The 16,227-nt window shown below is 45.7% G+C and overlaps 1 long non-coding RNA gene across 1 annotated transcript in view; it reads left to right on the plus strand.

Moving 5' to 3' along the window:
• The first annotated feature begins 1,219 nt into the window (after positions 1-1,219).
• LOC143984282 (uncharacterized) overlaps positions 1,220-16,227 on the plus strand; it is a 28,198-nt gene continuing 13,190 nt past the window's right edge. The window contains exon 1 of the long non-coding RNA XR_013274768.1: positions 1,220-1,422. This is a non-coding gene — a long non-coding RNA (uncharacterized LOC143984282). The remainder of the gene's footprint in view (positions 1,423-16,227) is intronic.

The raw sequence follows: 16,227 nt of genomic DNA on the forward strand, positions 1-16,227 counted from the left end.
AGTCTGGCGAGAAGACCCCCCAAGACGGAAGACCACCTGAGCTGTGCAATAAATTATTTTAAAAGTATGTGTTGTGTTTTTTTCTTTATGCTTTTTTTTCACCAGGTGAATGGGTAGGGGTACATGGTACCCCAATACTCATTCATACAGGGTGGGGGGCCGGTATCTGGGGGCCCCCTTATTAAAGGGGGCTCCTGGATTCCGATAAGCCCCCCGCCCACAGACCTCGACAACCAATGGCCAGGGTTCTCGGGAAGAGGCTCTTGTCCTCATCAACATGGGGACAAGGTGCTTCGGGGTGGGGGGCCGCAGGACCCCCTATTCCCCAAAGCACCCCCCATGTTGATGGCACGCGGCCTGGTATGGCTCAGGAGGGGGGGGCGCTCGCTCATCCCCCCTCTTTCCTGACGGGCCAGGCTGCGTGCTCAGATAAGGGTCTGATATGAACTTTGGGGGGACCCCCACGTTGTTTTTTCGGCGTAGGGCTTCCCCTAAGTCCATACCAGGTGACGGGGCCAGCGAGGTGTCAATCTCGACGATGGAGGCGGTGACATTGACTACCTTTCGCTAGTCCAGTCTAACTGGAGACACGTTCAAAATGAATGGACTTTCCTCCGTGTGTGGGCAAGTCTGTTCATTTCAAAAGTCCGGTCGTGTGTGGGCGGGTCCGCTCGTTCGGAAAGTCTAGCAGACTGCAAAGTCTGCCAGTTTGTCCGCCGGATAGTCCGAGTGTGTGTATGCGGCATAAGAGTACCTTAACTTCCTTCCTAACCCTCTGATCCTATTTTAACGTTGTCTACGTTTTTGCAAATAAAAATCCCTTTATGTGGATCTGTCGTCAGTCGCTAAAGTTACTGGGCCATCTGCCACGGGAAACCCCTAGACACAAATTCGAGGAGAAGAAGGTAACGGTAAGCCCAATCAAACCAGCAGCTCCTTCGGAGGTTAGTGCTACATATGTATTTAGGGTTTGCTCTTATTATTTATGTTTAAAATTTTGGGGTTTTGTTTTACTTTGTGAATGCCTTTAAAAGGGGAAACGCACACCTATTTTTGTTTTCTTAAATTTTTCATGTCCTGGATTCAGTGCTGCAGTCCCATACACTGACCGTTAGTTTTAATATTTTCTTTTTATAATCTTTGTACACAGTCAGGAAGGTACTAACCTTAATTATTATGGTTCAGCTTTGACTGACTGTCATTTCTCTGCATTCAGGATAATGAGCTAGAATCTTCATGCTATTGAATGGGTTTTCAGTTACCTGGCAGGTAACAGGGCACCACAAGACTATCTTAACAGGATGGAGGCCCTTTCACACGAGCGATCCAACACTTCACCAGCAACAGGCTCATTAACCAACCACTTACCGGTCACCAGCAGCAGAATAAGCCCTGACATCAGCCTTACAAAATGTTTGGCAGGTAAATAATTTCTTGTGTTCTCCAGCAATGTGTTTGGCTGTTTGCCTTGAATTCTGTTTTAATTGTTGTTGCTACTTTCATTAGAATGATTAGTATTTCAAATATGGGTTAAACATGATGATGATGCTTCACTAAAGGAATTGACAATCTTTAATAATGTGAAAAGAAAACTTTTCACTTTGATTAACCAATCACATGCAGATGCTTTGTACAGAATTTGATAATTGAAGTAAATATTAAAATAATTTATTGAGCAAAGAGTTTCTTTTATTAAATCAGCCAAAACGAGTGGTAAAACTAATAAAAGACTAGTTGTAATACTGGTAGTGGGCGCGAAACCCCAGGCTAGCAGCTACAGCTGAAATACAATTAGGGAACTGTCAAAGCAAAATGTGGGTAGTTGGATTCGTTGAATGTAAAACTTTATTTGAGAAACTACTCCCTCTAGTGATCACAAAGCACAACAGTAGTCCTCATAATCAGCAAAAATCATAATCCCATTCCCTATGCATTTGAAAGCCATGTTAATTAAACTCTGATTAAAAATACAAAAAACTTTATTTAGACAGGAGATTGATATAATAATCCTTCTGGAAACGTACTTTAAAATGGGTTTAAACGTTTTTTGCTGTGCACAATACAAAACTGGCCCTCTGGTTTGTGCACCCGCGGTGCTATTGCCCAGGAGGCTTTATGTTCCATTCATGCAGCTAGAAGAGGTTGCCCCAGCAGCGGATCATCAGGAGGCTGAGCTACCTAAATCAGGAAGAGGTAGCTGGCACCTGATAGTACATAAATTAGCACCCATACACCACCACAAAATGGAACTGTGGTTGTATAGATAATGGTAAAAAAACACCAACACAAGTCCAAAGCAATATAGACCTGATAGAAGTAACCAATTACAGCATTTCCCTATTATATCTAGAGTAATGCTATGGATTTTTCTTGCATGCTCATCCCCACCTCCACTGTCATTACCTTAGAAATTAGCCTGCAGCCAAATACTAATCCACACCACCTAGTTATTTATAACATCTTTACAGAAATAATGAACAGATAATGTAGGGGTAACACCCTAGATATATGCCAGCAGATAAGTGAAAATCACTGATTTAAGGAGATAGCTGTACATTGAGAAACCCTGGAGGGAGATGTCCATTGTGCTGAAACCTAGAAAACTCTATGCCTGACATGCACTTATCCCGAGGGACCATTCCACATGAGAGCTAGAGTGCTGTTTTTAACAGCTTCATTAAAAAGGCTACTACCTGTGACTACACACAATCAGATTTTGCTGTCTTTTGAACTATGTAGAATGTGCAAAATAAGCATCTCAGCTTCTTTTAGAGAGCCATAGGTAAAGCAAAGCGGAGGAGGAGGGGGAGAAGAGTTTTCCATAGCAAAGGGGCAGCAACTTCCTCCAACACCACTGTTGCTATGGAAACCCCACCTACAAGCTATGGGACATGCTTGCAACGCCCTGCGCATGTGTGAGATCGGCAGGTGCATGCTGGCTGGGTAGCCAGAAGAGGGACACTGTAGCTTCAGATGCCCACACTGGAGATGACTGGAACTGCACAAAGTAAGTAAACAATGCAGCACAAACACAAACTGGGGATAGTTTACACAATACCTTTATTTAAATGCAGTAGACCTGACTATTCTGGGGGTGTTTTTTTAGCTTAATTTTTTATTTTTTTTGGCCGGAACTATGCTTTAACATTTTTTTTAGATAAAGTCTAGTGTCTCTTTCGCAGAATTTGGATAGAAGTAACAGGAGCAGAATAATTGGGCTTTGGATTTTGGTGGTGCCTTCACACCGTAATTCTCTAGACGTAGTCTTGATGAAAGCAAGAATTGGCCTTGCTCTAAACCAGTGTTTCTCAACTCCAGTCCTCAAGGCGCCCCAACAGGTCATGTTTTCAGGATTTCCCACAGATGCAACTACTAAGGAAGTGAAACAGATCAAATCACCTGTGTAAAATAATGGAAATCCTGAAAACATGATCTGTTGGGGCGCCTTGAGGACTGGAGTTGAGAAACACTGCTCTAAACAATTGAAATGTGATGCCCCTGTTAAACAGTTGCAGAAAAATTGGTCTTTGGTTGTTGTTGGTGCCCCGTAACTTTCTAGAGGTATTCTTGATGAAAGCAAGAATTGCCCTTGCTGTAAAAAAATTTAATTAGACGTCCCTTTCAAACAGTTGTGAAAAAATTGGTCTTTGGGTGTTGTTGGTGCATTCACCCCATAATCTTCTAGTCTTGATAAAAGCAAGATTTGGACTTACCGTAAAAAATGTAAGTTTGATGCACCTATCAAATAGGTGCAGAAAAATTGGTCCTTGTGCGTTAATTGTGCCCATGAAACCTATACCAAAAAGTTAAAAAAATCAGCACCCATAAAGCTAGGCAGCCTAGACAGTCTTGCAAAGATTTAAGATCCCAATAGCACTTAATCAGCAACATTGGCATCAGAGGCTTGATAGCTGCTGTTAATCCTGGACTGATTCATTTTTACAAATGTCAGCCAGTCACAAAACCTCCGGCAGCACTGAACGCCTCGGAAAGCATGCTGGATGCAGGGCAGCCCAGCAGCTCAATTGCATACTGGGCAAGTTCTGGCCAGTGGTCTATTCTGATGACCCAGATACCCAGTGGATCATGTACTGGAAAGCTCTCCATGTCTGTTTTGGGCCTTCCACCATTTGATGCAGACGCTGCCAATAGGATGTTGAAGCTGACAGCCCTGGGCACGAGGACTAAAAAAATTATGAAACGCATCACTGAGGCGACCCCCTTCTCCACCCCTCCTCCTTTAACCAACAGAAGCCTCTAAAGTAGCTTTTCCATGAGACTGTAACCTACCAGAGTCTGGAAAGGCATTACATAAGCTCCTCTTTAAGGTGTCCTCAAGATATTTCATCCCCTGCTCCCTCTGTGAGGACAGGATGAGTTCCGAAACGTTCCCCTTGTAATGGTGGTCAAGGAGGACTGCCAACCAACAATGATCCTTAACCTTGAGGCTTCGAATTCTCAGGTCCTTTTGCAGGCTTTTAAAGAATAAGGGAGGCCATGCACCGCAAGTTTGCGGAGTCCTCTGTGTCACTGAGGATTACAGTATCTAAAACTGCCTCTTCCCAGCCACGTACTACTCCTAAGGTTTCTTGGGACTGAAAACCATCTCTTAAAAGAGAAGGTTTGAAATCTTCTTCCTCTTCCTCAATGCCTCCAGCAGGAACACAAGAAAGATTGGGTCACTGATGCATGCATTGTCACTGCTCACCATCCTTGTCACCTCCTCAAATGGTGACAGGGATGAGCCCACGGTTCGAGTTGAACCTAAGTTCAACTCAAACATAGGGTGTTCACCCGTTCGCCGAACAGCGAATTTTATGGAGAGATTGCGACAAATTCAAACGCCCCATAATGCGCCCCAAAATGCACTGTGAGATTGCAGTGCATTGCTGTATGATGATTGGCCAAAGCATGCATCTGATCTGCATACTTTGGCCAATCCCATCTCCCTCTGCAGGGTGCCTTTGGCACTACCACCACCATAGGCCCAATTTTCTGCCCCCGTTTAACAGGGGCATGTAATTACAATTTTTGATATAGTATTTCACAGCAGGGCCCGTTCCTGCGCTTACCAAGAGTAGCTGTGAGGGCTTACAGTGTTCCGGTACCACCAAGACCTAAGACCCAATTTTCTGCAGAGTATATAGGGCAGGCTGTATACTATATATATTTCTGTTCAGAGTATATAGTGCCTGAGGGGCCCCCATGCCATTTATTTTTTTAATTTGGGTGCGGGTTTCCCCTTAATATACATACCAGACACAAAGAGCCTGGTATTGGGCTGGGCTGGGGGGGGGGGGGACCCATGTAGTTTTTCTCAATGATTTTTGCCGGGACCCGACAATACATTACAGATGCAAGCAGTTTTAAATGACTTTTTTTCCTTTAGAAATGTCATTTTGCTGTGGTACTTTTCTAAACACAGAAAAACTTTTTTTTGCATTGGTACATGTCCCCTGGTGTAGGACCCAGGTCCCCAAATACTTTTTATGGCAATAACTTGCATATAAGCCTTTAAAATTAGCACTTTTGATTGCGGCTTGCAGTCCCACCAGAAGTTACAGTTCTGCCAGCCGGAGAACCTGTCATGGTCGGAGGTAAAGGGGAAGCTGTCGCCACTAAGGGGCCAACCAGCTTGTTACCAGGGACCACAGTGAGTAGCTGAAGCAAGTACTGGAGCAGTATTCTCACCAACTGGGGCTGGTGAAGAATCGGGAAACTTCACCAGGTGCCAAGCCAGGGACCCAGCAGGGAAGCAAGGGTGATGCTTGAGGAAGATACCAAAGTAAAAAGATTAAAAGAGCTCACGGGATTCAGTGGGATGCAGTGAATCAGCAGGTCTAGTGAGAGAGACTGGTAGCGCAGTGGGCTGAGAGTCTACAAAAAGTGACTGTATAAAAGTAAAGGAGTTCTTTACAATTTGTGTTAGGAACTGTTCTAAGACTGTTGCCATATGAGACAGCGCTCCTACACATGCAGATGTGGCATCTTGCTGGATGCCTTTCCCTGCATGGCTGTCTACCTGTAAAAAAAATCTCAGAGTCTGCTAAATGACATTGCAAATTCCTAAGGGTGTCCTGCCCCTAAACCCACTCTCCCACTGTAATGTTCAAGAGAAAATAAATCTCTTTGCATTCAAGAAGTGTCTGGTGCCCATGAATCTACAGTACATTACACTCACTATGCCTTGCAACCCACGCTATACAGAAGGATGTCAGCTGTTCCTGGCTCTGGAGGTTCTCATTAGACTAAAGGAGGCTCGGGACTTTGCTGCATACAGATCACTAGGTGTAGTAGGACTAAAATTCCCAGCAAGTCGTCAAGCTAAATGAAAGAGTATAATAGGCAAGCTGATATCTGCAGTTTTTCAGAGTGCTGCCATTTGCCTACATAAGTGTTATTATTTCCCTCTAACAACATACAGTACTACAACTATCACATACTGATTGCTAGAGAGTCAAACGCTCGTTCTGCGAATTTCAAACCTTATGGGCCATTTGCGCCATATTCGAGTGGCGCTCACAGTCCATAATGCACTGCGGGATCGCAGTGCATTGCTAGCTGATGATGATTGGGACTATGACCCGCATGCTTGGCCAATCACAGCGCCGGCAGCAAGGAGAGCCATAATTGGCCACAGGCAAGGTGCCTGTGGCCAATTATGGCTCAAGGGGTTTAGTACATGCCCCACACTATATAAGGCCGTCTGCACGGCGGCCTTGTGTAGTGTGTTGCGGCTCAGAGACAGATAGGCAGAGACCATGTCTAAATTTCTTTTGAAGCTAGTGCAATTACAGTCGGTGTATTGTGCCCCCTGCACAGTGTACACCTGAAGCTACCCCAATTGCTGGTGTTGTTCTGCTCCTACACTACAGGCAGCTGCAGCAGTTACAGTTGGTGTTTTCTGCCCCCTGCACATTGTACACCTGAAGCTACCCCAATTGCTGGTGTTGTTCTGGTCCTATACCACAGGCAGCTGCAGAAGTTACAGTTGGTGTATTGTGCCACCTGCACAGTGTACACCTGAAGGTACCCCAATTGCTCATGTTATTCTAGTCCTATACCACAGGCAGCTGTAGCAGTTACAGTCAGTGTATTGTGCCACCTGCACCGTGTACACCTGAAGCTACCCCAATTGTTTGAGTTGTTCTAGTCCTATACCACAGGCAGCTGCAGCAGTTACAGTCGGTGTACCGTGTCATCTGCTCAGCATGCACCTAAAGCTACCCCAATTGCTGGTGTTCTCGTCTCCCTGCAGGCCATTAGTATGTCTGGAAGGCCAACAAGGAAAGGCAGACAGTCACAAGCCAATAAAAGAGGGCAAGCAGGCTCTGTGTCTAGAGGCAACAGTACTGGTCGTGGAAGCGGTGCATCCTCATCAGCACGTGGCCATGGGACACGCTTGTCCTTATTTTCGGCAGCTGGATGTGTTGAGCCGCAACATGCCAAAGACTTGGTAGAGTGGATGACCAAGCCCTCCTCATCCTCCTCATCCTCTCTCACCCAGGCTCAGGGTACTGGCAAAGCAGCTGCCAACGCGGCCTCTTCCCTCATCTCAATGGCATCAGTCACTCCTCCCCTAGACCCACCATGTACTCCTGAGGAGTCCCCCAAACTATTTGAGCACAGTGTTGTGTACATGCTCCAGGAGGACGCCCAGTGTTTTGAAGGCTCTGATGATGATACCCAGCTAGAGGAAGGCAGTAGCCTGAGCCCAGAGAGAGGTGATGCCCAAGAAGGACAGCAATTTGGCAGTCATGTTCCACCAGCTGCAGCATACTGCCAGGTTTGCTCCAGTGATGAGGAGGGAGGGGATGGTGAGGTCACTGACTCCACGTGGGTGCCTGATAGGAGAGAGGAGGAGAAGGAGGAGGAGGCACATCTTCAACGAGGCCGGATGCACTCCAGGGGCTAGCTTAAGGGCAGCACACCGACTGAATCACACCGCAGAGCTCTGCCTGTGCAGGGCGCTGCCTCTGCGTGTTATTCCAAAAGTTCTTTGGTGTGAGCCTTTTTTGAGACGAGTGCATCAGATTGCACGGCTGCTTGGGCACCACATGCTTGACCAGACATATGTTGACCTGCCATGCAGTTCGTTGGCAAGCGTACCGTAAAGACCCACACCAAAGAACAAAGCGGACCTCTCCTTGCTCCTCATCAGCTGGGATCTCCAAACCCACTATACCTTTAGTCCTCTGAAACCTGCACTGAGAGGAATGAAGGTGTAGAATTACATGTGCCACAGCCAAGTACTTGCAGGCACTCTGCTAGCAGTACACATGTCTGATTGTAGCAGGCAAATTTCCCTGCACCAGCTGCTGGACCATTCAAAGAAGTTCACTCCCAGCCATCCACATGCCCAGCGGTTGAATGCTATCTTGGCTAAATTGCTAGCACTTCAACTGCTGCCTTTTTCAGTTGGTAGACTCTGCCCCCTTCCGTGAGTTTGTGCAATGTGTGGTTCCTCAGTGGCAGGTTCCCAAACACCATTTTTTCTCACGGAAGGCGATTCCGGCTCTCTACCGGCATGTGGAAGGCAGGGCAGTCAGCGGTAAGGTGCATATTACCTCTGACTCATGATCCAGCAGGCATGGACAGGGACGTTACCTATCTTTCACGGTGCATTGGGTGACTCTTCTGGCAGCTGGGAACGATGCAGGATAAGATGCAGTAGTGTTGGAGGTTGTTCCGCCACCACGCCTCCAAAATGCTACTACTGGTTGTGACACACCTCTCTCCTCCACCCCCTCCTCTTCTTCTTCCTCCATTGCCTCTTCCTGAGCTTTGTCCTCGGATCCAGCGGTGCTCCGTAGGCATTCAAGGGGCTACGCAAGTACGCAGGCAAAAATATGCCATGCCGGGCTTGCGCTGGTGTGCTTGGGGGACAGGAGCCACACTGGGGCAGATGTTCTGTCAGCTCTGCAGGGGCAGCCAGGAATGGTGGTTTGCGACAATGGTACCAACCTCCTCCCTGCCTTCTCACGGGGACAACTGACCCATGTGCCCTGTGTGGCTCACGTGCTTAACTTGGTGGTGCAGCGGTTCTTGGGCAGGTACCCAGGCTTACAGGATGTCCTGAGGCAGCCCAGAAAAGTCTGTGTTCATTTCCGCTGGTCATATAATGCTGGTGCTCAGCTGGCTAAGCTACAAAAGGAATTGAACCTGCCCAAGAACCGCCTTATCTGTGACATGCCCACCAGGTGGAACTCAACGTTGGCCATGCTGCAGCAGCTGCACACGCAGCAGAGGACCATCAATGAGTACCTGTATGACTATGGCACCAGGATAGGGTCAGGGGAGCTCAGTTTTTTGCCCCAGAAGGTGGCCTTCTGACCAATGCATTCAGACAATTTTTTAGTCCGCAGCCCCAAGGTATGATCAGTTCCAGCAACCATCGCCAGCGTCTGATTTACATGGTGCAGGAATATCTAGGGGCAAGGTCAGACTTGGACACCTTTTCCACCTAAAATCCTCTGGGTTACTGGGTCTTGAGGATGGATCACTGGCCAGAACTTTCACAGTATGCAATTGAGCTACTGGCCTGTCCTGCATCCAGCGTTCTTTCGGAACGCACATTCAGTGCTGCTGGAGGCTTTTTATCTGATTACAGGGTGCGCCTGTCCACCGACTCGGTTGATTGACTGACCTTCATAAAGATGGATCAGTCTTGGATCACCAACAGCTACCAAGCCCCTGAAGCTTATGTAACCGAATAATTTTGTTTGAAATGTCACATCCCTTCGAGACTGCCTATGCTGATGCTGAGTGACTATCCTGTTATGCTGACTGACTATCCTCTCCCTCCTCAGTGATCCTGCTGATAGCTTGGAAGAACATTTTTGGTTCTGGGCGCCGCCACCAGTGGCTAAGGCCCAATTTTTCAGCCCCTGTTTAACAGGGGCGTGTAATTACAATTTTTGATGCAATACTTTGCAGCAGGGCTCATTCCTGCACTCCAACTAGAGTATCTGTGAGAGGTTGCAGTGTCGTGGCACCAGCACCAGTGCCTAAGGCCCAATTTTTCAGCTTCTGTTTAACAGGTGCATGCAATTACAATTCTTGATATATTTCACAGCAGGTTCCAGCGCCCACCGAGAGTAACTGTGAGGACTTACAGTGTTGTGGTACCAGCACCACCACCACAACCACCAAAGGCCCAATTTTTCTACCACTGTTCAACAATGGCATGTAATTACAATTCTTGATATAATAGTTCACAGCAGGGTGTTCCAGCGCCCACCAAGAGTCACTTTGAGGGCTTACAGTGTTGTGGCAACACCAACACCTTAGGCCCAAAGTTCTGCAGAGCATATAGGGCAGGCCCCTACTTTCAAACATCCAACTTACAAACGTCTCCTGCTTGCAAATGGAAGGAGACAACAGGAAGTGAGATGAAAAAAGACGAACGGCAAAAAAAATTATACAGGGGTGATAACCCTTCCCTATATTTTCCAAAAAGCTTAAAAATTTTGGGATTGTTCGGACTGGAGCTACACTTTAAAAATGTACCAGTTCAAAATTACAAACAGATTCTACTTAACACAACAAACCTATACAGTCCCTGTCTTGTTTGCACCGCCTGTATACTGCTGTTCTGAGTATATATGGCCTGGGGGCCCCACGCCTTTCCTTTTTTTAATTTGGGTACGGGGTTCCCCTTAATATCCGTACAAGACCCAAAGGGGCTGGTAATGGGCAGGGGGGGCTACCTATGCCATTTTTCTCAATGGTTGTCATCCGTATTGCCAGAACCAGACATTACATTAAAACCGCAAGCAGTTTTAAATTACTTTTTTTCCGTTAGAAATTTAATTTTGTGCAGGGATTGTTCTAAACACGGGAAACACGTGCCACTTCACAGGCATACTATAGACACCCCCCAGGCACGATATTTAAAGGAATATCTCACTTTGTTTTTCACTTTAAGCGTCATTAAAATCAGTGCTCCCGAATAAACTGACGTTTTTAAAACTTTTTTTTGCATTGATACATGTCCCCTGGGGCAGGAGCCGGGTCCCCAAACCCTTTTTAGGACAATAACTTGCATATTAGCCTTTAAAATTTTAAGCACTTTTGATTTTGAACGTTCGAGTCCCATAGACTTTAACCACTTGACCACTGGGCACTTAAACACCCTTAATAACCAGACCAATTTTCAGCTTTCGGTGCTCTCACATTTTGAATGACAATTACTCAGTCATGCAACACTGGACCTATATGAAATTTTTGTCCTTTTTTTCACATAAATGGAGCTTTCTTTTGGTGGTATTTAATCACCGCTCAGTTTTTTATTTTTTGTGCTATAAAAGAAAAAATACAGAAAATTCTGTAAAAAAATGAATTTTTCTTTGTTTCTGTTATAAAATTTAGCAGATTAGTAATATTTTCTTCATAAATTTTGGCCAAAATTTATACTAATACATATCTTTGGTAAAAATAAGTACAAATTGGTGGATATTATTTGGTCTTTGTAAGTTATAGCTACACAAGCTATGGTGCCAATATCTGAAAATTTATCATACCTGAAGTACCGATGGCCTATTTCAATTCTTGAGACCCTAACATGCCAGAAAAGTACAAATAACCCCCAAATGACCCCTTTTTGGAAAGAAGACATACCAAGGTATTTAGTAAGAGGCATGATGAGTTTTTTGAAGTTGTAATTTTTTCCCACAATTCTTTGCAAAATCAAGATTTTTTTTTACTTTTTTTTTTATTTCACAAAATTGTCATATTATCAGTTTATTTCTCACACACAGCATATGCATACCACAAATTACACCCCAAAACACATTCTGCTATTACTCCCGAGTACGGCGATACCACATGTGTGAGACTTTTACACAGTGTGGCCACATACAGAGGCCCAACATGCAGGGAGCGCCATCAGGCGTTCTGGAGCATCCAGGACAATTCTGACATTTCTCTCCTACATGTAAAAATCATCATTTATTTGCTAGAAAATTACACAGAACCCCAAAACATTATATATGTTTTTTTAGCAAACACCCTGGAGAATACAATGGTGGTCGTTGCAACTTTTTATCTCGCACGGTATTTGCGCAGCAATTTTTCGAATGCTTTTTTTTGGAAAAAAAACAGTTTTGTGCTAAAAAAAAAAAAACACAGTAAAGTTAGCCCAATTTTTGCATAATGTGAAAGATGAAGTTACGCTGAGTAAATAGATACCTAACATGTCACTCTTCAAAATTGAACACGCTCGTGGAATGGCGCCAAACGTCACTACTTAAAAATCCCCATAGGCGACGATTTAATTTTTTTTTACTGGTTATATGTTTTGAGTTACAGAGGAGGTCTAGAGCTAGAATTATTGCTCTCGCTCTAACGTTCGCAGCGATACCTCACATGTGTGGTTTGAACACCGTTTTCATATGTGGGCGGGACTTATGTATGCGTTCGCTTCTGCATGCGAGCACATGGGGACAGGGGCGCTTTAAAAAAAAAAAATGTTATTGTTCATTTTACTTTATTTATTGTAGTTTGGCATTTTTTTCCCCAAAAATAATTTTTTTTATCACTTTTATTCCTATTACAAGAAATGTAAACATCCTTTGTAATAGGAATATGGCATGACAGGTCCTCTTTACAGTGAGATATGGGGTCAATAAGACCCCGCATCTCACCTCTAAGCTGGGAAGCCTGAAAAAAAAAAAAAAAAGATTCTGGCTTTGATCGTATTGGGGAGTCGGTAGAAGCACCGGAGGGTGGCAGGAGGGGGGGGATGTCTATGGCTGGGTATTGCAGGGTATCTCCGACTATGGCTGGGTATGGCTGGGTATCTCAGAGTATGGCTGGGTATCTCAGAGTATGGCTTTGCAGAGTATTGCGTTGCAGAGCATTGCAGGGTATTGGCAGGTGTTGCAGAGCATTGCAGAGTGTTGCAGGGTATTGGCGGGTGTTGCAGAGCGTTGCAGAGTGTTGCATGGTATTGGCGGGTGTTGCAGGGTATTGATGGGTGTTGCAGAGCATTGCAGAGTGTTTCAGGGTATTGGTGGGTGTTGCAGGGTATTGGCGGGTGTTGCAGTGTATTGCAGAGTATTGCAGTGTGTTGCAGGGTATTGCAGAGTGTTGCAGGGTATTGCAGAACGTTGCAGGGTATTGGCAGGTGTTGCAGGGTATTGCAGAGTGTTGCAGGGTATTGGCGGGTGTTGCAGGGTATTGGCGGGTGTTGCAGGGTATTGGCGGGTGTTGCAGGGTATTGCAGAGTATTGCAGAGTGTTGCAGGGTATTGGCGGGTGTTGCAGGGCATTGCAGAGTGTTGCAGGGTATTGGCGGGTGTTGCAGGGTATTGGCAGGTGTTGCAGAGTATTGCAGAGTGTTGCAGGGTATTGCAGAGTGTTGCAGGGTATTGCAGAGTGTTGCAGAGCATTGGAGAGTGTTGCAGGGCATTGCAGAACGTTGCAGGGTATTGGCGGGTGTTGCAGGGTATTGCAGAGTGTTGCAGGGTATTGGCGGGTGTTGCAGGGCATTGCAGAGTGTTGCAGGGCATTGGCGGGTGTTGCAGAGCATTGCAGAGTGTTGCAGGGTATTGCAGAGTGTTTCAGGGTATTGCAGAGTGTTTCAGGGTATTGCAGGGTATTTCAGGGTATTGAAGAGTGTTGCAGAGTATTGCAGAGTATTGCAGAGTGTTGCAGGGTGTTGCAGAGTGTTGCAGGGTATTGCAGAGTGTTGCAGGGTATTGCAGGGTATTGCAGAGTATTGCAGAGTAATGGCAGGGAATTTAGGGGTTAATTTTCGGTGAGCAGCGATGTGGGCACTGCAGATGCAGCCCACATCGGCAGGTATGTATTGGCGGGTGTTGCAGGGTATTGGCGAGTGTTGCAGGGTATTGGCGGGTGTTGCAGGGTATTGGCGGGTGTTGCAGAGTATTGCAGAGTATTGCAGGATATTGCAGAGTGTTGCAGGGTATTGGAGGGTGTTGCAGGGTATTGCAGAGTGTTGCAGGGTATTGCGGGTGTTGCAGAGCATTGCAGAGTGTTGCAGGGCATTGCAGAACGTTGCAGGGTATTGGCGGGTGTTGCAGGGTATTGCAGAGTGTTGCAGGGTATTGGCGGGTGTTGCAGAGCATTGCAGAGTGTTGCAGGGCATTGCAGAGTGTTGCAGGGTATTGGCGGGTGTTGCAGAGCATTGCAGAGTGTTGCAGGGTATTGCAGAGTGTTGCAGGGTATTGCAGGGTGTTGCAGAGTGTTGCAGAGTGTTGCAGAGTGTTGCAGAGTGTTGCAGGGTATTGCAGAGTGTTGCAGGGTATTGCAGAGTGTTGCAGGGTATTGCAGAGTATTGCAGAGTATTGGCAGGGAATTTAGGGGTTAATTTTCGGTGAGCAGCGATGTGGGAACTGCAGATGCAGCCCACATCGCTGCTGACACCGATCTCTTCCCCCTCCGCTGTTCCGATCGGTACAGAGAGGGGGAGGGAGGAACCGGCGTCATAACATGTTTACAAGTGATCACTCCGTCATTTGATGCGGTCACGGATGCTCTCGAATGCGCGCCCCAGGGGGCGCACGAGAGCGGAATTCTGGGAGGACGTCATATGGCGGCCTCCCAGAGTTAAACAACCGCCCTGTAGCCATCATTCGGCTATGGGCCGGTTGTTAAGTGGTTAATGGGGTTCTAAAGTTCGTACTAATTTTCGGTCCGTTTGCAGGTTCTGGTGCAAACCGAACCGGGGGATGTTCAGTTCATCCCTACTAGAGAAAACAATTAGGTCTTGAAATGTTGAAACCGAGGGGGAGAAGGCGGAGCCTAGCCGAGAGGTAATGCTGGCTTAGAGCTCCATTCTCAGCAGGACAACGGAGCCATATAACGGCGGAGGTAACTTGACCCTCCGCACATATATCATACCAAACGGTAGATAAATATCCCTACCTTACATTGGTGACATTCGGGGGGGTCAGAGGAGACTCATGAGGCAGAAAATTAACAAGAAAGCGCCGCCTCACACACACAGCAGTATGGCACTGAAACCCTCCCCCTCTGAGGGGAGACACAGTGAGGAGAACAAACAGACAGCCCCTTCTGCTGCTTTACATAAAGATGTTCTCTCATTAAAGGCACATAGTCTCTCTAACCAAATACCTGAGAAAAATATGTCAGTTCTGGAGAATTTAGAACTTTCCACACAAAAAGACTTATCCCCTCCTGTAACGCTAAAACAAATAGAAAATCTGCTTCAAAAATCACTAAAAACCACTACAGATATCATCACCACAAGCCTTACCAAAGAAATTAGAATACTTGGTCAGCGTACATCAGCGTACATCAGCACTGGAAATTAGAGCAGACGATCTGGAAAATTATACATCTAACATTGCCTCAGAAATTGATTTTCTTAAAGAGGAAAATGACATATTACAATCCAAATTGGAGGATTTCGAAAATCGTGCAAGACGCTCCAATATACGTATTAGAGGAATACCCGAATCTGTGACTGATTTAAACGGTGCTATTACTGCACTTTTTCAAGAATTACAACCAGCTATCCCACTAGAGCGTCTTGAAATGGACCGGGTTCATAGAGCCCTAGCACCAAAGAAAATAGATGGTCCTCCCCGTGACATTATCGCAAAATTGCATTTCTACCGCACTAAGGAACTACTGCTAAATACAGCTAGAAATAAAGATCCCCTAATTTTCCAGGGTCATAAATATCAATTATTCACAGACCTCTCACAGATTACAGTCAACAAAAGAAGAACCCTGAAACCACTACTGCAAATATTACAGCGAAATGACATAATCTACCAATGGGGCTTTCCTTTCTCAGTGTGTTTTACTTTCCAAAGTCGCAAATATATGTGCCGAACAGCTAAGGACCTGCAAACTATTTTACAGAAACTAGGGATGATAAACACATCAAGAGATGCTGCAGACACTCACCAAAAATCATCCTCATATGTTGATAATCCCTCGTCTGCTTCCAGAAGAGAAGAAGACTACAATCCACAGAAAAGAAGTCGCATACAATCTCCACCTCCAGATCTGGCTGACACTATGGACTGATAAACACTTGTACTGAGGCTACTATCTTGCCTTTTCAACAGAATGGCTACTGCCGAGTTTTCTCTCTGACTTCCAATCAATATTTTTATCATAATCTTATTTAAGAAATGTTCCTAATAATTTAGGCACCTTATTATAACTTTTTTTTCTCTCTCTTCTCTTCTTTGTCTCTGAGGTTGCCTTAATCTTACATTTTTATTTTTTG

This window comes from Lithobates pipiens, unplaced genomic scaffold, assembly GCF_037356315.1.
Source record: "Lithobates pipiens isolate NorthernLeopardFrog02 unplaced genomic scaffold, aLitPip1_a1.2 Scaffold_16, whole genome shotgun sequence".
NCBI lineage: Eukaryota > Metazoa > Chordata > Amphibia > Anura > Ranidae > Lithobates > Lithobates pipiens.